Source organism: Mesoplodon bidens (assembly GCF_964165515.1).
Source record: "Mesoplodon bidens genome assembly, chromosome: 3".
Taxonomy (NCBI): Eukaryota; Metazoa; Chordata; class Mammalia; order Artiodactyla; family Ziphiidae; genus Mesoplodon; species Mesoplodon bidens.
Window position 1 is genome coordinate 99,557,296 of NC_138178.1, and position 21,423 is coordinate 99,578,718.

At 38.3% G+C, this 21,423-nt stretch overlaps 1 long non-coding RNA gene and 1 pseudogene across 2 annotated transcripts in view; one reads left to right on the forward strand and one right to left on the reverse strand.

The window, feature by feature from the left end:
• The first annotated feature begins 15,812 nt into the window (after positions 1-15,812).
• Positions 15,813-16,409, forward strand: LOC308614050 (MARCKS-related protein-like; annotated as a pseudogene). Its single transcript has one exon. The product of its transcript is annotated as an MARCKS-related protein-like (transcript).
• A 1,862-nt stretch (positions 16,410-18,271) lies between these two features.
• Positions 18,272-21,423, reverse strand: part of LOC308613940 — a 33,787-nt gene continuing 30,635 nt past the window's right edge. The window contains exon 3 of the long non-coding RNA XR_014015354.1: positions 18,272-18,517. This is a non-coding gene — a long non-coding RNA (uncharacterized lncRNA). The remainder of the gene's footprint in view (positions 18,518-21,423) is intronic.

Genomic DNA, 21,423 nt, shown 5'->3' on the forward strand with positions numbered 1-21,423 from the left:
CAATTGATAGTGAATGCATACCAAAAGCCAAGAACTTCATAAAGCCCATTATGACTCCAGAAGCCACAGCTGGAAACAACTGCACATTCTCCTACCCCCACAGCACTCTGAGAAGGCCTACATGAACCACTATGGTTTTTCATGAATTCCAATCTTTAAACTCCAGATTGGAGAACTGTATTCGAACGTTTTCTTAGTCAAGCTAGTAAATTCATGACTTGACACATCCCTCTACTAAAAACATAAGCAAATTTGAAAAGGAAAAAAAATAGGCATTTTTTTCCAAAAGATAAGCATCTCTGTGAACCAGAATTCATAGTGGTACGTGGGGCTGAAGCTCCTGACTTGCTGGGTATCAAGTCCAGAAGAGATTGGCAGGAGGTAGTTCAGCCTCAGAAGCATAAGGTATTCTAGATGAAGAATAAGAGTCAGCTTCACAACTTGTAGCCAGAGGTTGGAGAACTTATGGTGATTGCTGCCTGGGACTAAAGAAGGCTTCAGACCTATGGAATTGGGAGTATAGAGACCAGCCTTCTAATACGAACTGAACTAATCCACCTGCTGGCTTGGTGGATTAATCTTCAATATCTCAAATATCATAATAGGGTAGGAACTTTGAATCATCATTTTATAACCTAGTTCTGGATAGAGGTTGGGGAAAAGGGTAAGTTGGCATGTGTATATCAGCTAGGGCTAAGTTATGTTGCAGTAAAAAAATTAAACCAAAGTATAACCAGATTTAGATGACATGGAAAAAAATTTATTCCATGTTCACATCACCATCCATGCAGGTCAGATGATTCTCCTTGACAGCTGTCCTCCAGCAGTGATATGGGAATCTGGGATGATTCCATCTAGTATCTCTGCCAATTCAGTGCTTTTTACACCCATCAATAAGATAGAAAATGTGGCTATCCCACATATGCAGACCAATGTTTCTAAACATATGAAGAAATTTACCAATAAGAAAAAAACATAAAACAACAATCAGAACATGAAGTTGCTTCATAGGAAATTAATTTCTTATAAAAGATTGACAGACTTCAGAATAAGAATATTTTGAATGCTCATAGAGATATGTGAGTTAATAACTTCTATTTAGAAATTAATTATGTAAAAGGAAGAATTATTTATATCAAAAATGACCAATTAGAAACATAGGAAACATAGCCATTAAAATTAAAAATGCAATGGTTGGATTAAACTGAATTATATATAATTGAAGAGAGAATTAGTGACAGTAGGAAAAAGGAGCAAGGAAGCCACCCAGTATGCCAGAGACAATGAGCTTTTTTAAATAGGAAGAGCAATTTTGAGAATGTAAGACAAATTGAGAAACTCTCACATTCATCTAATAAAAGTCACAGAAGAATAATATAGACAGTATGAAAGATAAGAAATATTTGAAGAAATATTTGAAGGGAATTTTCCAGAATTGAAGACAGACATGAAATAGGGAATGTATCCAAAATAACAAGAAGATTAAGCCCACATCAAAACCTATATTAAATGTAAAATATCAAAAAATTTAAAAGCCATCTGAAAATCTACAAAGGAATGAAAATAGATTAACAATGATACCTCATCTAAGGCAATAGAAATCAGAAAACAATGGAACAACACCTTCAAAATGTTGAGGAAAAAAAGTTGTCCGTTTATAATTTTATATCTGCTTAAAGTGCTACTTCAGAATGAGGGCAAAGTAAACACATCATCAGACCTACAAAGACTTAGAGTTTGCCACCCACAGATCCTCACCATAAACATTGATAAGACATGCACTTCAGCAAAAAGGAAAGTGAACCCCACAGGAATATATGTGCTACAAAATGTGTGAGGACAAAAACCAATAAAATTATAGTAACAAAAAGTAACTCTTGTCCATAGAAAAGTAACAATAACTAGTAATTTATATTAAAAAGGCAAAAATAAAAAATTTAAATGTCATAACAAAAAGGAAAGAATATCTAACAGTAATTAAAGAATGCTAAGACCCTTATCATGGTTGCCTTCTGTTGCTCGGGATTTCAGTATTAGAAAATATTAGGAGTGAAAAAGCATTCAAGAGTGATAGATTCATGCCTATCTCCAAGTAGGTAGCTGTGGTTGTCTTTGATAAAATACAATTTTTTGTGTGCCTTGGTATATTCCCTCCATCCTATTTATTTTAAGTGTTGAAAGAGAATATGGTCTGATATGTTTTCCAATATTAGTCTTTTAAAATGTTTTATATCAATCCAGATGAGTGATTGTATTTTAATGATTCATAGAAAGTATGAGTATTTTTGAGACTGCAGAGAGGTGTTATATTTCTGTCTTTTGGTGGGGAGAAGTACATAGTATCTTTGTCCACTTCTCTCCATGGACCACAAAATTACACACATGCACACACACACACACACATACCCCCCACAGACACTGAATTATAACGGGCTTTTACCCATGTTGCTAGGTTCTGTAGCTTAAAAACACACAAAACAAAAACTGCATGAGGCTTTCCAATTGCTTCATAATGGTATCTTACTTGAAATTTAATTTGTCATCCACAGGTGATAAAGATGAAAAGAATCTGATAGGTTTCTTAGTCTGAGTTAGCTTGTGAGTTAAAAAAAAAATGTTTTGTGATCAGGAAAAGTGGGAGATGCTATGTTATATCCACCATTTTGAGCTTTAGTTACCATAATTGTTTGGGTTTAGTGATGGCCGCTATCAAACTTTAAATATTTGGGGTCTTTTTCTCTAGCTAAACTGGCTTTGGTAAGAAAGGAGTGAAAACTTCAGGAAAGGTGATGTGTAATTGGTGTTTGATGGAAGGATGAAGCAATTGAAATGAATTCATCCATAGCTCATTATTATAAGCAGCAAGTAAGTCTGTTGCTTAGTGACAGTGATTATGTAATAGAGATAAGCGGATTTTATTGTAGAACAAGTATTCATTATATAAAATTTGCTATAACAAGATCATTCTTTTATAGAGAAGCTCATTGAATGGAATAAGCTTTGTTATAAAGAACACCTTTTGTAAAGTAATTTGATACAATGACTATTTTTACTTTTTTTAAATCATATTTTAAGCCCAAATCATATGAAATGAATGGTCAGTTTCTTATTGCTCTTTGATCTGTGAAAATGCAAAAGTAATAAATTATTGACTACATCAAAGGAACAGAGAATTCATGCAGTGACAATGTAAAACATGTGGGAAATGTGGTTCAAAGAAGACCATGACTTATAAAAGTTTGGAATTTCAGGACTAATTTCTTGAAGTAGGAAAAAATCTAATTTTAGCAGCTTTCTTTAGTAACAAAGATTGGAACTGGATTTTCAAGAACCTATATAATTAATCATTGTTCTCAGAGGCATAGATGTGGCTTCCACTAGTTTACTATTTAAATTCAATACCTTTTGAGAACCAAAATTCCTAACCATGTAGGAAGTGGGAAAATATCAGATTTCATTTACCATGAATCAACTCAAATCATTTGACAAAACTGAGCTACTTCTAGTCTGTTACTTCTAGACTCCTGACTCTAGTAAAAGAAGCATGAGTGAGACTACCAGTATTTATCCCTAATCAATTAGCTACTAAATTGTTACTTGTTACTCCAAGGTATGGAGTGAGCAATACAATGCAAGTGAGGCTGAAACTAGGAGAGAGGCCTGAGTACCAGAAGTTTAGCAAAGTTGTAACGAGATATCACAAGTTTGCAGGAAGGATAAATCAAGCATCCAAATACTGTATCAAGTTAAAAGTACAACACAGATAGGCAGAACAACACAAGAAAAGATTGATCTTGTAGTTTAGGGGATTTATCTTCCATATTCTTTATCTTTCTGATAAGATGCAAAGTGGTCACAGGGTAGAAATAGAAAAGACATATAATAGAAAAGCTTTGCATATACATACATTTATACATATAAAGTTAAACAGACAAAACAGTTTGCAGTTAAATGCTAAATAGTGGTAACATATAAGACTGAGCCTAAATAATTTTCAAGAAAGGTCAAATGTTTGTTTACTTGGCTCATTTGAATCTTACGTTTAAGTATGCTGTTTGGCTATTGTTTCTTGGGAGGCAGGCATCATGTATAGACCAAAATTACAATCAACAGACCCTTTAGCTCTTGTCTTTCCAAAGTCAATTTACCATAGCAGCTACTATAGATTCATCTAGCATGTAATTTTTTACATTTTACTGTGTCTATTATAACCAATTACATGTTATTTTAAAGATTGTCTAATAAAACTGAACACATAGCTCTAAATAAAGAATCATTAGCAGCTTTCACTGCAGAATGTAAGAACAATGGAGAGGCATGTTGATAATACTCAACAATTTCACCTCTGAGATGTGATTTTCTGTCTGTGCATGATCAAAAGCAAAACAAGCTTACTGATATTAATATAGCCCATTTTTCAAACTCTGCCTTAAGCTATTCAACTTCAAGCTTCCCATTTTCAAAGATGTTGGGTCTTAAGGGACATGTATTTTAAACTACTATGTCAAATTGATCAATTTAAAAATATATCTATGATGCACATCTCGAGCAAAATCCATAAGAAAAAAATGGACAGTGTTTGTTGGAATCTAGATAAATAACTCCACTAGAACAATATTTTGGCTTAAATTCAAAAGCATCCCAAAGACTTAAGTTTCCATGACATTTTTCTAACTTTCAAAAGTTCATAAACAGGAACAATATAAGATACTCTCCCTTTCTCTCTCTCTCTCTCTCTCTCATGTCAACTCTAACTAGTATTTCCATTTTTAGCTCTGAAAAATTGATGTATCTGAAGTTGTACCATTTTCTTCTAATTCAAGGAAAGATTCAAAATAGTAGTGTCCATATTATTTAGTGTTAGGCAATACCTGGGCATTTTACTAACAAGACAGAGAATTTGTGCCCTCAAGCCCTTTAATTGCCTGTGAGTTAATAAGTACTCATAAATAGATTTGAGAAGGAAACACAAAATTCCTGCTGATTATCATGTGAGTGCTGGTAAAACATAAAGCAAGTAAAGTTTGCTTTAGAAGTCCAATCTCCCCATCAGCTCCATCACTCCAGTTCTCTTCACTCCACTCTCCTTCCTCTACCCATAATACTGACAACTTTAACTCATCTTCTGTAGAAGAAGATGTATACAAGACAAGTATTTTGGAGAGAGAAAGGATTTTCAGCAGATAGGACTCTACGGCAGTAACTCTGAAAACAAAACATCTATGTGATTGTGTTAGGATGCTTCAGGAATCCTTTCTGAAACATTTTGAATTATTGCCCTGATCTTTTCCAAAAAGCATTTAATAATTCAGTCAATAAATATCAATGGCATTAACTATGTTTACTAGTAAGAGGGTATCTTTTTTATTCCCCTGATTCCATAAATTAATTACATTCAAACTATCATTTAATGATAATTCCCTGTTTTTAAGTGATGCTCGACACTGAGTGCCAGAACTGGCATCTAAATACTCCACCTTCTAAGCTCAAAGGAATGCCAGTAATTGGAGCCAGCATCATCTTCCACATAGGGCCTGTAGAAAGGCACTGTTTTAACATAACCATAAAGATCGCCACCATCACTACCAATATAAGAGAAAGACTGGGTTTGGGAAATGAGGCATGGCTTTTATAGAGAGTGCAAGAGTTATAAATTTGAAAAGCAAGGCTATTGCTTTCCCAAGGAAGAATAGAGATGGCATACTTCTTACCAAAACAGAGAGAGAAGGGCTCCAGGAGAATTACTCTCAGTGACTGTCTGAACATTCCTTATTTAAAAATTTCCAGGCTACTAGGCCAGCAGAATGTCTGATACTGAGTGTGGACAAAGAGCAAGAAGAAGATGGCATGTAAGAGAGGTCAGTGAAACAGCCTGCATTCCACTGTTAAATGTGGACCTCGATCCATGATTTCCTATGTAGACACTGAGTAGGATGGCTGGCTTGAGCTGACTTGCTGGTATTAACCCCAGGAAGGCTGTCTATTAACTAAGAGGATCCCAGCAGTAAGAATATATAGAGTGGGTGGCTTGTGAGAAGGGTTGACCTGGCAGGAAAAGATTAAAGCCAACTTGGATCTCCCATTCCAGGAGATTATAGAAGGGGCATTCCTAGGGCCCTCCAAGAAACCAAAGGAGAATGATGGCCAATCAGCATTAGATGGAGATTAGCCTGTTGAAAAGAAACATATAAGAAACCATGTCCATCAGAATAGAAGTACAGGAAAGAGGGAAGGGAAATGAGTCTTGTCTTGGTCATTTGGGGCTGCTATAACAGAATACTATAGAAGGGTGGCTTAAACAACAAAAATTTATTCCTCATAGTTCTGAAGTGTGGGGAATCCAACTTCAAGGTGCAAGTATGGTTGGGTTCTGGTGAGGCCCCTTTTCCTGATTTACAGACAGCCACCTTCTCACCACATGCTTGCATGGAGCAGGCCTTTTCTTATAAGGGCACTAATCCCATTGTGAAGACTCCACCCTCATGACCTCATTTAAACCTAATTACCTCTCAAAGGCTCCACCTCCAGATACCATTACACTGTGGGTTTGGGTTTCAGCACATGAATTCTGGTGAAGCACAAACATGCAGTCCATAGCAAGTCATAAATCTAACTAGAGCTGTGGGGGAAATGGGAAAGTTTTGAATTGAATGTGAGATTGAAGATGCAAAACACACAGGACTGAGTTTTAAAAAACTAGAAAGACTGTTCTGATAACTGAAAAGACTGTTAAGTCATAGAATTGGAAGTAGTACCTCAGCAAAAAATAGAGAGGTCAGCATAGTACAGAGTTATCAGAGAAATAAATCTAATTCATGTTTATCCCTAACAAGTTGAAGCTCCTCAATAAACTCATTACAGATTTAAAATTTTATCATATTAAAACAAATTTTAGAATAAAAATAAATCCCTGAAAATCATACTACATTGATACATTGATACTATTTTATAAACATCCTTTTAGTGTTTACACATATAGTTACATATTTTACATAGCTATATCCACAGTGTAATTTAAATTTTGAATCTTTTTATTTCCTGTATCATATGCTAGCATTTTTTTTTTTTTTTTTGTGGTACGCAGGCCCCTCACTGTTGCGGCCTCTCCCGTTGCAGAGCAAAGGCTCCAGACACGCAAGCTCAGTGGCCATGGCTCATGGGCCCAGCCGTTCCGTGGCATGTGGGATCTTCCCGGACCGGGGCACGAACCCGTGTCCCCTGCATCGGCAGGCGGACTCTCAACAACTGTGCCACCAGGGAAGCCCATGCTAGTATATTTTAATCATCCATTGTAAAAGACATATTATATTCCATTGAACTATTATTTTATAATTTGTAACTATTGTGCTTTTTTTCATATTTGCTTCTAAGTTTTGCTTTTATAGAAAATATAGCAGTTACTCTTAGTTCATGTAGCTTTTAAGATTTTATTTAGTTATTTCTTAGGATCACTGGTCATAAACCTGTCTCAAGGCTTTTGATATAATAAAATGATCAAATTTGTTTCCAGAAGTTTTACATTGCAGCCAGCAATAAATACAGATATTGGCTTCTCCACAATCTCACTAGCATTATATAATATCACTTTTTAAAGTTTTCCTTACTTTAATAGATATAAAATGGGCCTTTATTGCTGTTTTAATCTGCATGTTTTGGATTCCTCCTGAAGGTGAACATTTTCTTTATTTCCTGGTTTTATTTTCTCCTGAATAATTATCTCAGTAACTTTTGTCCATTTATCTATATGGGATCTTGATGTCATTCTATGTATTTAAATGAGATTTTTATAGGTTGAAAATATCAACTCTGTTCCACTTTAAAGCTGGTTAAACTTCTCTAGTACTAGCCCTCCCTTACAGCATGCATATGCATGAGCATGGCCACAAGCATCCCTAATTCTAAGGAGGGTCCCCTTATATTTAATTGTTTTTTCCTTCTAAATTATTCAAGACTTCATGCCATTTGGGAGGAAAGGTTCATCATTAAGTATATGATTCCGACTCAAGTAATTACATTCTGCTAATTGGGGCTATTCTTGTGGCATTCCTGAGGGATGGGATTCTCTGAAACTGAGACACTTATTTTGAACAGTCAGGGACAATGTGCTCCATGTAGGGGCAAAGAAATTCTTCTCTAACGTTTCTTGTTCCTTGACAAGTATTGGAAAAGATCCATTTACATTTATTCTACACATTCTCATCCCCCACTCCCACCCAAGGGCAGAAAGTTTGGGGCTATTACATAGTCCAACAGAGAGGAAGACCCCAAACAGCCTCAGAAGGAGGCCTGCATGGGAGATACTAGGACAGAGACGAGAGGGTGTCCTAGAGCAAATAACAGAAGAGACAATGCCCATTCAGATGTCTCTTGTCCAGATACACCTAGAGCCCAGGTTCTCATTCTCTAAGGCAAGGTCTTCTAGCAATATGAGCAAGGAGAGGGTGGTGTGCATTTCTGTGAAACTTTAGAATGAGAGTTTCTGTTCATATTATTGCAGTATAAGGGTCCCTCAGAGCCCTTCTTGTAAAATCAAGGAAGTTGTTCTGGGATCTGTAGCTACACTCCTTGAGCCTGGCTCCCATGCAGAAACAACACTGCTTCAATAAGAAGTCAATGAATATTTCCCATAAGCCTTCTTCTTTGCCAAGAATGTTAAGCCTGCAGGCAAAAAAGGAAAATTACAGGACCAAGCAGGGTGGTGAGCAGTAAATACATAATAAGTCTGTGTGGTTTTTAGGTGAAGACAAATTGTTTTGAAGACTATAAAGATTTTCTGGGTGCACATACAACATTCATGAACACCTGCAACGACAGCATCCACTGTTTTAGTCACGAACGACTTATTCCCTCCCCTCTTTCTAGTTTTCTTAAATTTACAAGGGATCAGCTTACATTATACCTTTCTGCCAAACATCTCCCTACATTATATTAATAAAAGTCTTGGCCTATTATAAAAGTAATGAAACCAAGGAAAGGGCCAGAACCTTAACAAAGATTTGAGCATCTCCAACTCCTAACAAGTATTAAATTGCTTATGTTTCTATGAGCAAGGAGTCATAGAATTACATGATTCACATAGGTCACCTGCTAAAGGAATCATTGTTCCATTGGCACATTGTCAAGTATTAAAGAGAGAAAGATTATTATTACCTTTATACCACTCTTGGTAAATAAAAACAAAGTTCAGTTCTTAGATAAGAAAGACAACTGCCCAGATGGGTGACTACATAACTAAGGTTAAGTTTCCTGAATTCAAAAATATCCCTCTTGGCCACTCTTTCTGAAATTAGAGCTAGACTTTTAGGCAATTATCCCAATAAACCTCAAATAGCCCCCATACAGGACAATATAGAAAGACACTGTCAAACATTAACATTTGGGTATGAATTTCTTTATACTCCTTCTCAGAGAGCTATTTAGAGAAAATGGTTTTGAAAGGAGAAATAAGGAAGAAGTTGGTCCAGATAATAGAAGACTTTAAGTTCAGGGCAGTAGAAAGGAATTTTTTTTCCCTAGGCCACAAATACAGGATGAAAATTCATCAAGAAGTCATCACCTATTAAGCTATTTATGAAAACAACAAGGTCTGAATTAACTCAATCATGAAAAAATGTGCGCTAAAACTGTTGCCCCATAGAACTACTTTAGTCTGAATTTACTTTTAGAAGGGTGAAATCAGAGAAGCGCTGTTCAGATTTTATGTTATGACAGACTAATTTCTTCACTTCAGTCCTGGGGCAGACATGGCTAGATGCCTACCCAATGTCTTTCCTCACTTCTGCTTTGTCTAATAGGACCCTGGCTTTTTGGAGACGTAACAAACTGTCTAGCTAAAATCATTTGCTTTCCCATACTCCATGGCAATCTAATCATGTGGCACAGTCCTGCTCTATGAAACGTAAGTAGACATCTGCTGGGATTGGTGGGAAATCTGTTGCTTCTTGATGCAGTCACCATCCATGCCTGACTCCCTCTTCACTTTATCTTTCCTTTTGTCTGATAAAATATTAGCATAAGACATGGCAGCAAGCATCTTTCTTGCAATCATAAGATGCCAAGCTTGAAAGCAAGAGCCTGCAAACTATGTTTGGCAGAACAAAAAGATGGAAAGAATTGAGGTTCCTAGTAGAATTACTGAGCTGCCACACCTACCCTGTACTACCTACTCCCAAACTTCTTGCTGCAGAAGACAAATCCTGGTCTCTTAGGGCCACTGTGGTAGTCTTCTGTTATTTGTAGCCAAATACATCTTTAACAGACCCCTTTGACCCTGTTCTGACCATAGACAAATATCAGATCAGAACAGATATTAGTACACCCTTTATTAAAACTTGCTTCAAGTCTTCTCCTCTGGATTTCTGAGCATACTAACATAGAGAAATAAGCTCCACTGTGATAAACACATCACCTGTTCAGAGCTGTGTTCTCTCTCTGACATGTCACAAACCACTGATTTCTTTCTCCCATTCAACAAATATGTATTGAATGCCTCCTATGGTGTAGTCACTAGCAATACAATAGTGAGCAAAATATATAAAATCTGTCTGTTATTAGAGCATATATCTAGTTTCCATAAAAATATCTTTTTTTCTAAGAAACATGCTCATTGATTGGAATAGCATTAACTGAATATTTCACTTTTTAACTGGTTAGCCTGGTAACATATAGAACTCAAAACATCCCTTCAATATAGGTTCAAGAATATAGTGTTTAAAGTGGAAAGTATTACTAATGTTATATTGAAATTTAAAAGCAGGGTATCCATGAATGAGTGCTGCAATTTCCAAATTAAAAAAAAAATCTTGTCTGAACAATGGACTTTTAGACACTTATGGTTTTACTTTTTTCCTTTCATTGGTCTTAATTCTTATATTAGTCTGAATAATTTAGTAGGGGTGGGTGAAAAACAACTTTTGCTGATGCTCAATAAAGTATGTTTGTGTGTTAGATACCGTGGGAAGTGTTTGGAGAAGCAATAGGCTTGCAAAAGATTTAACCAGCCAGGCTCCCCAACTTCATGACAGCTTAAATTATCTACTCCAAACTGCCAGCCACACTCTTCTTGAGACCAGCTATTAGACTTTACTTAGGCGGGGTTTCAGGAGCATCTGATGTTTAGGAACCAGAATTTTTTTGTGCATTTACATAGGGAATAGTTTTTACTTTGACTTTTCCCCAATGGACAAAGCATTCTTGGACTGGTCCTGAGTGTTTCCCTGACTCCATAATGCATGAGTCCCTTATGGAGACAGCTGATATGGGAAGAGGCACAACATATAATAACCCAGTGTAAATTATAAGGAACTGGAGTGGAATCCAGGCATAGAGTAAGTCATTCATGAGTACAACTCAGAATGCTTAAGGCTGGATGCATTATATTTCCACCAGCTCGGCTCCCTGCTATGATTTAGATCTAATAGGATACACATGCTGTTTGTTTGTATTTCTATTGGCAATATGCTTATAATGAATTGTACGGCTTCCATGAGCATACTAAGGATTGAGTGAATTAATTTTCCAGTTTGGTGATACCAGCTTGTCCTATTCCAATGCAAAGTGTCAATGATGTCAGAATTGTGCTTGAGCATGAAGTATGAATATGTGTACTTACGTTTGAATATAGGTCTATGGGCTCTTTTTTACTAGACTATTAGACGTGTGTGTACATACACACACATCCTTACATACAAATATATGCCTTGTTCTTAGGGTGGTCCATTCAAATCCTATACATTAATGTAGTCTATATATTCCTTTACTTTCCCAGAATAACACATATTGATTTCAAAGGAAGTTAATTTAGAGGTAAGCTACATGTTCATTCTCTAAAAGTTCTTGTCTGAAAGTCTACAGGTAAAAATCCTTCCCTGCATGACTTGGTCAGGGAGCCACACCTGAATAACCATGCCTGACCTGCAATCTTGAGGTAGCATGAGTTCATAAATATTCTTTAGACCATAGTGCTCTAGTTTTGACAAAAATTATTTTAAAATTTCTATTTTTGATCTTTTTTCAATGATGTGATTAAAACACAACATTATGTTTAAAGGATTTTGCCACAAGTCTAAAGACGGGAGAGATATTAAAGTTGTGTGTGCCACCTTCCCCCAGATTTCACACTCATATACCTGGAGATCCACTCTGACTGGTGAGACTATCTTTAAAAATTACAGACATATGAGGACTGGGGAAGAATTTAAGAATAATTTTCAAAATCAAAATACAATATAAAACAGTTAAAGAAAATAAACATATTTCTCTAGGCAATTCAGCTTTAATAGATTAACTGATGAATGGTTTTTTTTTGGCTTACAAAAGAAAAATAGTAAATTTTGCTTTATGACATTCAAGTGTTTTGTCAAAATATACCTGGCTGTACTTATTATCTTCCCTTCCAACACTACCAAACACACACATACTCTGTCAGAATAAACCTGAAGAAAACAGGTGCATGCATGAATGGCGTTCTGGTACACATTGTAATCATTTTAATATAGGTTATCCAGTCACAAATGATGCATAAAAATGGGAAAGAGATGAAACTCCTTCCCGTCTTCTCTAAGAGATAAATAGAATCACAACAAGAGAATAATAATTCTCAACTCAGAAGAAGAGGTCAAAGGGTGGGATGCTCTCCGAAGCAGGAAAATATCAAATCTTAACTGAGGACCAGGTAATGCCACCATGTTGGAGAGTATATTCGTTCTCTAGGGAAAATACATTATCATTGCTGTTGTTGAGTCTATTTGTATTATTGCAACTATTCCTGTCACTGATTGACATGAGGTTGTTTGGCATACTTCCTTATATGTGAATCTCTGTTCAGACTAAATAAGTACCTGGGACTGTGTACAGGGCTTGATATCGTTTGAGCAAACCAAACTTCTAAATATATGTTCTTGGTTCTGATAACAGGTTAATCTGGTGAGCTCTCAGAGTCTGTTCCTAGGTTCCTTTGTTCCTCTTTACTTAATGTCAATATGTCTGAACAGCAGGTCTGATACAACTCATCATAACACTCAAAGTTGACATATGCAAATAAATATTACTTTTCAAGTCAAATTCAATAGAGAGACAATGATAAGAATATGAAAAATATTGCTGGTAAATAGAAAAAATAGTAGCAACAATAGCAGTTTTTTACATTTGCAAATCATTTATAGATTCACAATTTCACAATTAAGTTCTTAAGTCAGAAAATATCTCCAGTCATTATAAAAGTTTATTATTAATTTACAATAGAAATGTCTTTGAAAGTTAGTCAGAAGGTAGTCAAAACCAAGCCTTTACTGTAGATTTAAAAATCTACCACCAAGTCCACTATGCATAGACTCTAAACTTTTATAGAGTTACTCCCCTCAGTTTTCCTAATATACCTGTTAAAATTTCATCCCATGAAAATCCTCTAAAATGTGGCTGTATTATTCTGCTGGGAGTGTGGCAACTCAAGCAGCAGTTCTGACATTAAAACTGCTGTTGGTGTTTTATCTTCCTTGCATCACTTACCCCAAACAAGCCTGATAGCTACTTGCCTGGAGCTAGGTCAGGGCAGGGAAGCCTTCTGAGCTGGCTCACTGAGGATGCTGCAAGCCCAGTTCCGACCTTTCTACTCCAGCAGTAAGTGGGCTTCCTCTGTGTCATTTCCACACTTGTAAATATTTCAGATAGTAGGATCCCACAGAAGCAGAAAAAAATCTGACTCTTGCTTCTTCTTTCTTCTCACATCTTTTCCTCCTCAGAGTTGGGGTGGGAAGCTGGGGGAAGGGCTGGTTAGGCTTTGATTCTGAGAAACGCCAGTGAGGCTTTAAAAACTTGGTACTTTTCAATAAACAATCAGATATTCCTTTCAGAAAGTTTCCTCTTAACATTGTTCATGACAATGCCAATGTTAATGATAAAAATAAAAACTATTTATTGGTTGGTGCTATAGGTCAGGGATTTCTAGATTTTCAAATTTTATGAACCTAAAAATTAACCAACAATAGAAAAAACTGGGAAAGTGATATAAAGCTGCCAACTTTTCATTTCCTATGAAAGGTAATTTGAATAAACAAGTACTATCTTTTATCACCGTTGTATAAAGAAAAGACAATTTGATACCAAAATTGTAGGAAGAACCCCTGAATAAGATGTAGTTTCTTGGGGCTTCCCTGGTGGCACAGTGGTTGAGAATCTGCCTGCTAATTTAGGGGACACGGGTTCGAGCCCTGGTCTGGGAGGATCCCACATGCCGTGGAGCAACTAGGCCCGTGAGCCACAATTACTGAGCCTGCGCGTCTGGAGCCTGTGCTCCGCAACTAGAGAGGCCGCGATAGTAAGAGGCCCGCACGCTGTGATGAAGAGTGGCCCCCGCTTGCCACAACTAGAGAAAGCCCTCACACAGAAACGAAGACGCAACACAGCAAAAATAAATAAATTGATTAATAAACTCCTACCCCCAACATCAAAAAAAAAAGATGTAGTTTCTTATTAAATTGAATAAATTTGGCTAAACAAAATTTTCACTACTTTTTATTTTTGTTTTTGTTTTTGCCAGCCTAATACTATCATCACCCACTAACCCCAACTGATACGTATCCAAGATATAAGCATGTGCACAATGAGGAAAGAGATGGTATGCTGTCTCTTTAATTGGTGCTAAGTTTTCCATTATTCTTTTTACATTCAACATTGTATCAGTGCTTTAGGGCCTAGAAAGAATTTGACTAGATGGTTGCTTCTCAGAAACAGAGACCATTAGAATTTCAGTGATCTTCCAAATCTACCTGTTTTAAGGCCTTATTTTGTAGGTAAAAAAATTAAGGACCAGCAGGGCCCAATTTCTAAATACCACACAACTTCCCTCAATGAAAGGTGTTAGCCTCCATCTGTCTATAGCAATATAGTCACCTATCAAATTTATAGTCAACATTTGTCTAATAAGCATCAGATATGTCTACATGTTATTTCAGTTACGCTTATAGACTGGTTAACCTTTTTGGTAGAAGTTAGCAATCCTGTTACACAGATAAGAAAAATAAAATCAATATGTAATTAACCCAAGTTCATACTGCTAGGAAGTGGTAGGGTTGCCATTTGGTGAGATCTTCTCCAAGTTAAATGTTTGTTATTCCTTACCATATAATTAGAAGGTATTTATTGAGTGGCTCTATGGGTCCAGCACTCTGATTAGTGCTATAGCATTTGCCAGCTAGGTTGAGAATCTTAGGGCTGTCATGAGAAGAAAAAGGGGTGCCTTGAGCTTCAGTTGCTCTCTTCTATTTATTAGGAGAAGAGAGAGTAAAAAAAACTATTTTAGGAAGAGTAATCCAGTGTGGCACATGTCTAGGAGTATAGGGCAAGTCAGATAGATGCCCCTCCAGACCCCAGCACATTGGTTCAATACCTCTGGATTCCAGGCCATAATGATGGCTCCCTCCCCCAAAATTTTTATCATTTCCCGGTTAATTCTTCCTGTACTACCTGATGATATCTCTGTATTGTTAAATGAAATGATGATTTACTTTATGTCACTATATACATTTTCATATGCTTAAATGAAGAGCCCTACTCTCCTCATCCTAGTGCCAGCCCGGTGCTTAAATCTTATTTCCCCTTGAGGACAAAGAACAAGAATCACATTTTAGGCATTCTGGCGCGCAGCTAGCGGATCTGGCGCTGAGCGGGGTTGGAGCTCGGTTCCCCCCCACACACACACCCCTCTCACTCAGGCGCGAGCCCCACCCCTCCGCCGGCCAGGCCCACCCTGACCAAACTATCCCCTGCGGCGCGAGCCCGGCGTGGCTGCGGGCGTCCCCAGCAGAACCCCCGCCATGGGCAGCCAGAGCTCCAAGTCTCCCCGCGCGACGTGAACGCGGAGGAGGCAGCAGGCGCTTCCCCCGCTAAGATCAACGGACAGGAGAACGGCCACGTGAAAAGCAATGCAGACTTATCCCCCAAAGGTGAAGGGAGTCACCCCCACCCCCATGAACGGAACAGAGGAGGCAGCCGGGGCCACTGGCGATGTCATCGAGCCGGCACCCCCTAGCCAGGGCGCTGAGGGCAAGGAGGAGGTCTCCCCCAAGGAGACCCCCAAGAAGAAGAAATTCTCTTTCAAGAAGGCTTCCAAATTGAGTGGCCTGTCCTTCAAGAGAAATCGGAAAGGGGGGTGGGGGATCCGTCTGCTTCCTCACCCACAGGAAGGGCAGGAGCAGGGCAGGGGTGGGGGGGTCGGTGCCTGCAGTGAGGAAGGCACTGCCCGGGAAGGGAAGGCAATGTGCCACCCCTGAGAGCCAGGAGGCCCAGGCCACAGGGGCAGAGGCTGGTGCTGCCTCCAAGGGAGGAGACACAGAAGAGGCAGGGCCCCAGGCACAGAGCCATCCACCGCTCTGGGCGGAGAGGCGCCCTACACCAGCGGGTGGGCAGAATGAGTAGCTGGGTGGGGGCAGGTGGGTGACCTTAAGCTGCAAAAACTGTGCTGTCCTTGTGAGGTCACTGCCTGGACCTGGTGCCCTGGCTGCCTTCCTGTGCCCAGAAAGGAAGGGGCTGTTGCCCCCTAGCCACGTTCCCTCTCGTCCTCTTCCTCCTGTGGATTCTCCACTCATCCATCTGGTCTTCCTCTTAAGGCCAGTTGAAGATGGTCCCTTGCAGTTTCCCAAGTTAGGTTAGTGATGGGAAATGCTCCTGGCCCTGTCCCTATCTCCTTCACTGTCCCCACCTGTGCAGAAGACAATTGCTGGTTTTCTTCCCCAATTCTTTTCCAAGTAGGTTTTGTTTACTCCCCAAATCCCTGAGCCAGATCTAGGGGTGCCTACACTCCCAAACCCTGAGTGTCCAGCTTTCCCCTGTTGAGTTTTTAGTCTCTTGTGCTGTGCCTAGTGGCCCCTGGGCTAGGGAGGACACTGCCACCGTTTAGGTTTTTATAAATGTCTTACTCAAGTTCAAACCTCCAGCTTGTGAATCAACTGTGTCTCTTTTTTGACTTGGTAAGCAAGTATTAAGCTTTGGGGTGGGGGAGAGGTATGTAATGTGACACAACTTCTTGTTGTCTATTTTTTTCCCCTCCCATTGTTTTAAATAACTTTTAATGGCCAAACCCCAGATTTGTAATTTTTTTTTTTTCTAACTGCTAAAACCATTCTCTTCCACCTGGTTTTACTGTAACCCTTGGAAAAGGAATAAATGTTGTCCCTTTAAAAAAATCATATTTTTATTTGTTTGCTTTTTGAATCATATTTTGAATGGCACAGTCCTTTAATGTAGAGGCCCAGAAATTATTTATTAATTGCTTCTGTTTTGGTTGAAAGTACCAGAAGTAGGCAAATTGTGTAATAGATAATGTTTGTCTCTGGCTGTATTATCTCTTCTTTCCATACTTTTTCTCCTTTTATGTTACTCTCTTCTACACCTACACCCCCCAGCCCAAAAGAAATTAGCCCCTTAGTACTTCCTACTAGATAAAATTATGTAGCCCTTTCCAGAAAATTTGTCTTCCCTCTGATTAAAACTCACATTCCTTCTGTGCCCAGATCTCAGCTACATGTCACCTGTCACAGAAGTTCAGCTGATAAGCCAATTAGCACTAAAGTATGATGACTACAAGAAGTAGTTCATTAATCTGTTAATAGAAGCATTAGATTATAACTGGGGATATTTGGAGACACAACATTTGAACCTATTCACTCAACTTTTAATTAATATTTGAGTACACATTACGGTTCTCAAATTTTTCACCATTAAGTAAAGCTTTTTAATTCATTAGACTCCACAGTCCTTATGTTTTGATATATTTTGTTTAGCAAACAAAATTTATTTTAAGCAATATTTGGTTTCCTGTTTTATTACACATACATATCTATTAATCAAAGTTTCTGGTCATCATGAAGTAACCAGGATATAATCTTACTGAACTGGTAGAATCCTAGCCAACAGCCGAGAAACTCATCTCTTTAAACAGTCTGTGCAGTCTTATCATTGTAGATGGATCACTTTCTTTGACATTTTAGAATACTGACTGTAAAACACATGGATTCTCCAATATTATCATCACATCCCTGGTGGTCCAGCAAACCCAGGTTTAAAATCACTGGTGGAACACTCACTGTACACTGAGCTTGGTGCTAAGTGCTCAAAATATGAAACTAAATAAGCCAAGGGCCCTGCCTTGATATTCTCAGGGTCTGCTTTCCATTGTGGGTAACTTTGGCTTTTGCGTGCACAACACCTGCCTGGATTTCTAACTTCCCCCATTTTTACTCTGTTTATTTCTTAACCACCTAGGGCCCTCCTCAGGACAGAGCACTTAACACTTTTATCTTTTGTTATCTTGAGCACTATGCATAATTCAGGTACTTTTTGCATAGGAGGCAGTCTAGTAGCTGCTTCCAGGGAGAAACTAAACCAGAAGGCAGCAGAATGTGAGGTTAAGATCGCTCACCTGAAGTGGACACTTCTCTGGATTTGAATCCCAGCTCTTCCACTTTTGAGCTAACGGAATTAGGGCAAGTTTCTAACCCTCTTTATGCCTCCCTCTTCTTATCTGAAAGACAGAAATAATAAGAGTACTTACCTCTTATTTTTTTTGAGGATTAAATGATACAATGTATGTAAAACATTTATCACAATATTAGCACATAGGAAGTGCTTAATGGATTCCATCTATTATCATTATTAATACTACTATTACTAAAGGGGAAAAGAAGAGAAATAGAAATATTAGGGTACTGAGGTTTTAAAAAAGGGATGCATTCTTAATGGATCTTTAGCCAGAGAAGTATCAGGTTTGAGGAGATCATTGTTTTGAGAGTTAAACAAAGGACAGGTGAAGGAAGATGGGAAAGAAGAGGAGAGACAAAGAGCAAAGAAAGTGAAGTAACAGGGCAGAAGAGCTTAAATCATAGACCATGGAACGTGGTGTCTCTCTTTTCCAGGTAATTTTGGGTGCCTATGTCTATAATTTTTTTTTTTTTTTTTTTTTTTTTTTTCTTTTTGCGGTATGCGGGCCTCTCACTGTTGTGGCCTCTCCCATTGTGGAGCACAGGCTCCGGATGCGCAGGCCCAGCGGCCATGGCTCACGGGCCCAGCTGCTCCGCGGCATATGGGATCCTCCCAGACCGGGGCACGAACCCGCATCCCCTGCATCGGCAGGCGGACTCTCAACCACTGCGCCACCAGGGAGGCCCTATGTCTATAATTTTAATGATCATAATATACTTAAAATGGAATAAAAATAGACATTGCTCGTTTTAGAGAAAAAGTGTTCAGAAATTATAGATTATGTAGAGAGATTTTCCTCGGACATAGTTCAAATGAAAATAAGAATAATAATGAATCTAAATCAGGCCAAGACTTCCAATTTTTGACTCTTGAAGTTATGTCAATAAACTCCAGCATTGGATTAGTGAGAAATCAAAATTCATTCTGTAATCTTGGAATTTGAAAGCTGTATTAGTCTCCTGTTTCTGCTGTAACAAATTACCACAAACCTAATGACTTCAAACAACATGAATTTATTATCCTACAGTTTTGGAGGTCAGAAGTCTAGAATGGGTCTCACTGTGTTAAAATCAAGGTATGGGCAGGGCCCAGAGGAAAGTCCATTTTCTTGCCTTTTCCCGCTTCTAGAGACTGTATGCATTCCTTGGATCATGGTCCCCTTCCATCTTCAAAGATAATAATGGTGGTCAAGTCTTTCTCTCAGTGCATTCCTCTGACACTGACTCTTCTGCCTCTCTCTTCATTATTCCTTGTGTTTTCTTGTGATTACATAGGACCCACCTGATTAATCCAGGATAACCTCTCTCTAGATCCAGGTCATCTGATATGCAACCATAATCCCATCTGCAACCTTAATTCCCTTTTGCCATGCAACTTAATATATTCAGGGGATCCAGGGATTTGGATATGGTAATTTTTGAAGTGTCCTATTCTGCCTACCACAAGAGTGTACTGACTGCATTCTGCTTTAGCTTTTCATGCTTACAGAAATTAAATAGAATAGATCCAAATTTTAATATATATGGGTAATTAATACCATTAATGGAGGTTACTTCTGAAGTCCAGTTAGAAAGAAGTTCTCACTTACTAACAATTTGGGAAAACTGATTAAACTTTCTGTGCAACAACCCTCTCATTTTAAATGAGAATCATAATATCTACCTCATATTGTTGTGAGAATTAAATGAGTTAATTAATGTAAAGAATTTAGGCTGACATAAAATGAGCAGTCCATAAATTTAGTTGTTGTTATTATTATTAGCCAGCTTTATGATCTATTGAATCTTTGTTTGTTTGTTTGTTTGTTTGTTTGTTTGTTTTTGCAGTACGCGGGCCTCTCACTGTTGTGGCCTCTCCCGTTGCGGAGCACAGGCTCCGGACGCGCAGGCTCAGCAGCCATGGCTTACAGGCCCAGCCGCTCTGCGGCATGTGGGATCTTCCCGGACTGGGGTACAAACCTGTGTCCCCTGCATCGGCAGGTGGACTCTCAACCACTGCGCCACCAGGGAAGCCCGATCTATTGAATCTCTTAAATGTATGTGTGGTTTTATACATTCATCAGTCATTATCAATACATCCATGAATCTAGTCCGTCCACTGATCCACCAGCATTTATTAAACATCTATTGTGAAATGAGCAGCATACCACACATAATAGAAATAACAAAAATACATTACAATTACATAGCACTTTACGTTTTCACGTTTTTATCTTATCTCACCCTAATTAGAAGTTCCTGTCCTTAGAAGTTATAGTCTTGAGAAAACAACAGATTACATACAAATTTAGCCAAACACCCTAGACATAGTATTGAAGTTTTGCAACATTGGGAATGGGCACTCACTCAGGCCTGAGATTCATTAAGAGTAAGTCTATGGATTAGTGAGCACCACATGGGGGAATGACAATGTCCACCGTCTCAGTCTAGATTGGGCTCTTCTCTCACACAGGGCTGTGAAGTCTAGACTCATCAGGTTAATGAGGTCCTAACAGTTCAAAAGAAAGAGAACAACAACAAAGTAGGCAAAGAAGAAAACAATCTATGGTGTGGTGGCTGTAATACCTCCATGAGTTCCTCCACTAAACAGTTAAATCTACACTACAAATTTACAGTTTTATTCTTCTTCCAAATAAGGAGGGGTGGAAAACCCAAGACAAAATTATTTGCACAAAATTTCTCAGGTTGTGACCTGAGAAAATTTTATAGGGCAAGCACTGTGTCTCTTTCCCCAGAGTTGATATTTTGATGTATCCACTTGCTGTTTTGTATGTTGATCGTTGATTCTGACAGTCACTTCATACTATAGAGTATAGGGTAGGGGGAGTTTGAGTAGCATTCTCCAAGATAAAGAAAAGACCAATAAAAAATAGGTGGAATGGGAAACCTCCAAAAGAAACAGTAAATGAGGGCACAAGGTTAGAATTTCAGTCTGAGTGTTCCATTCCTC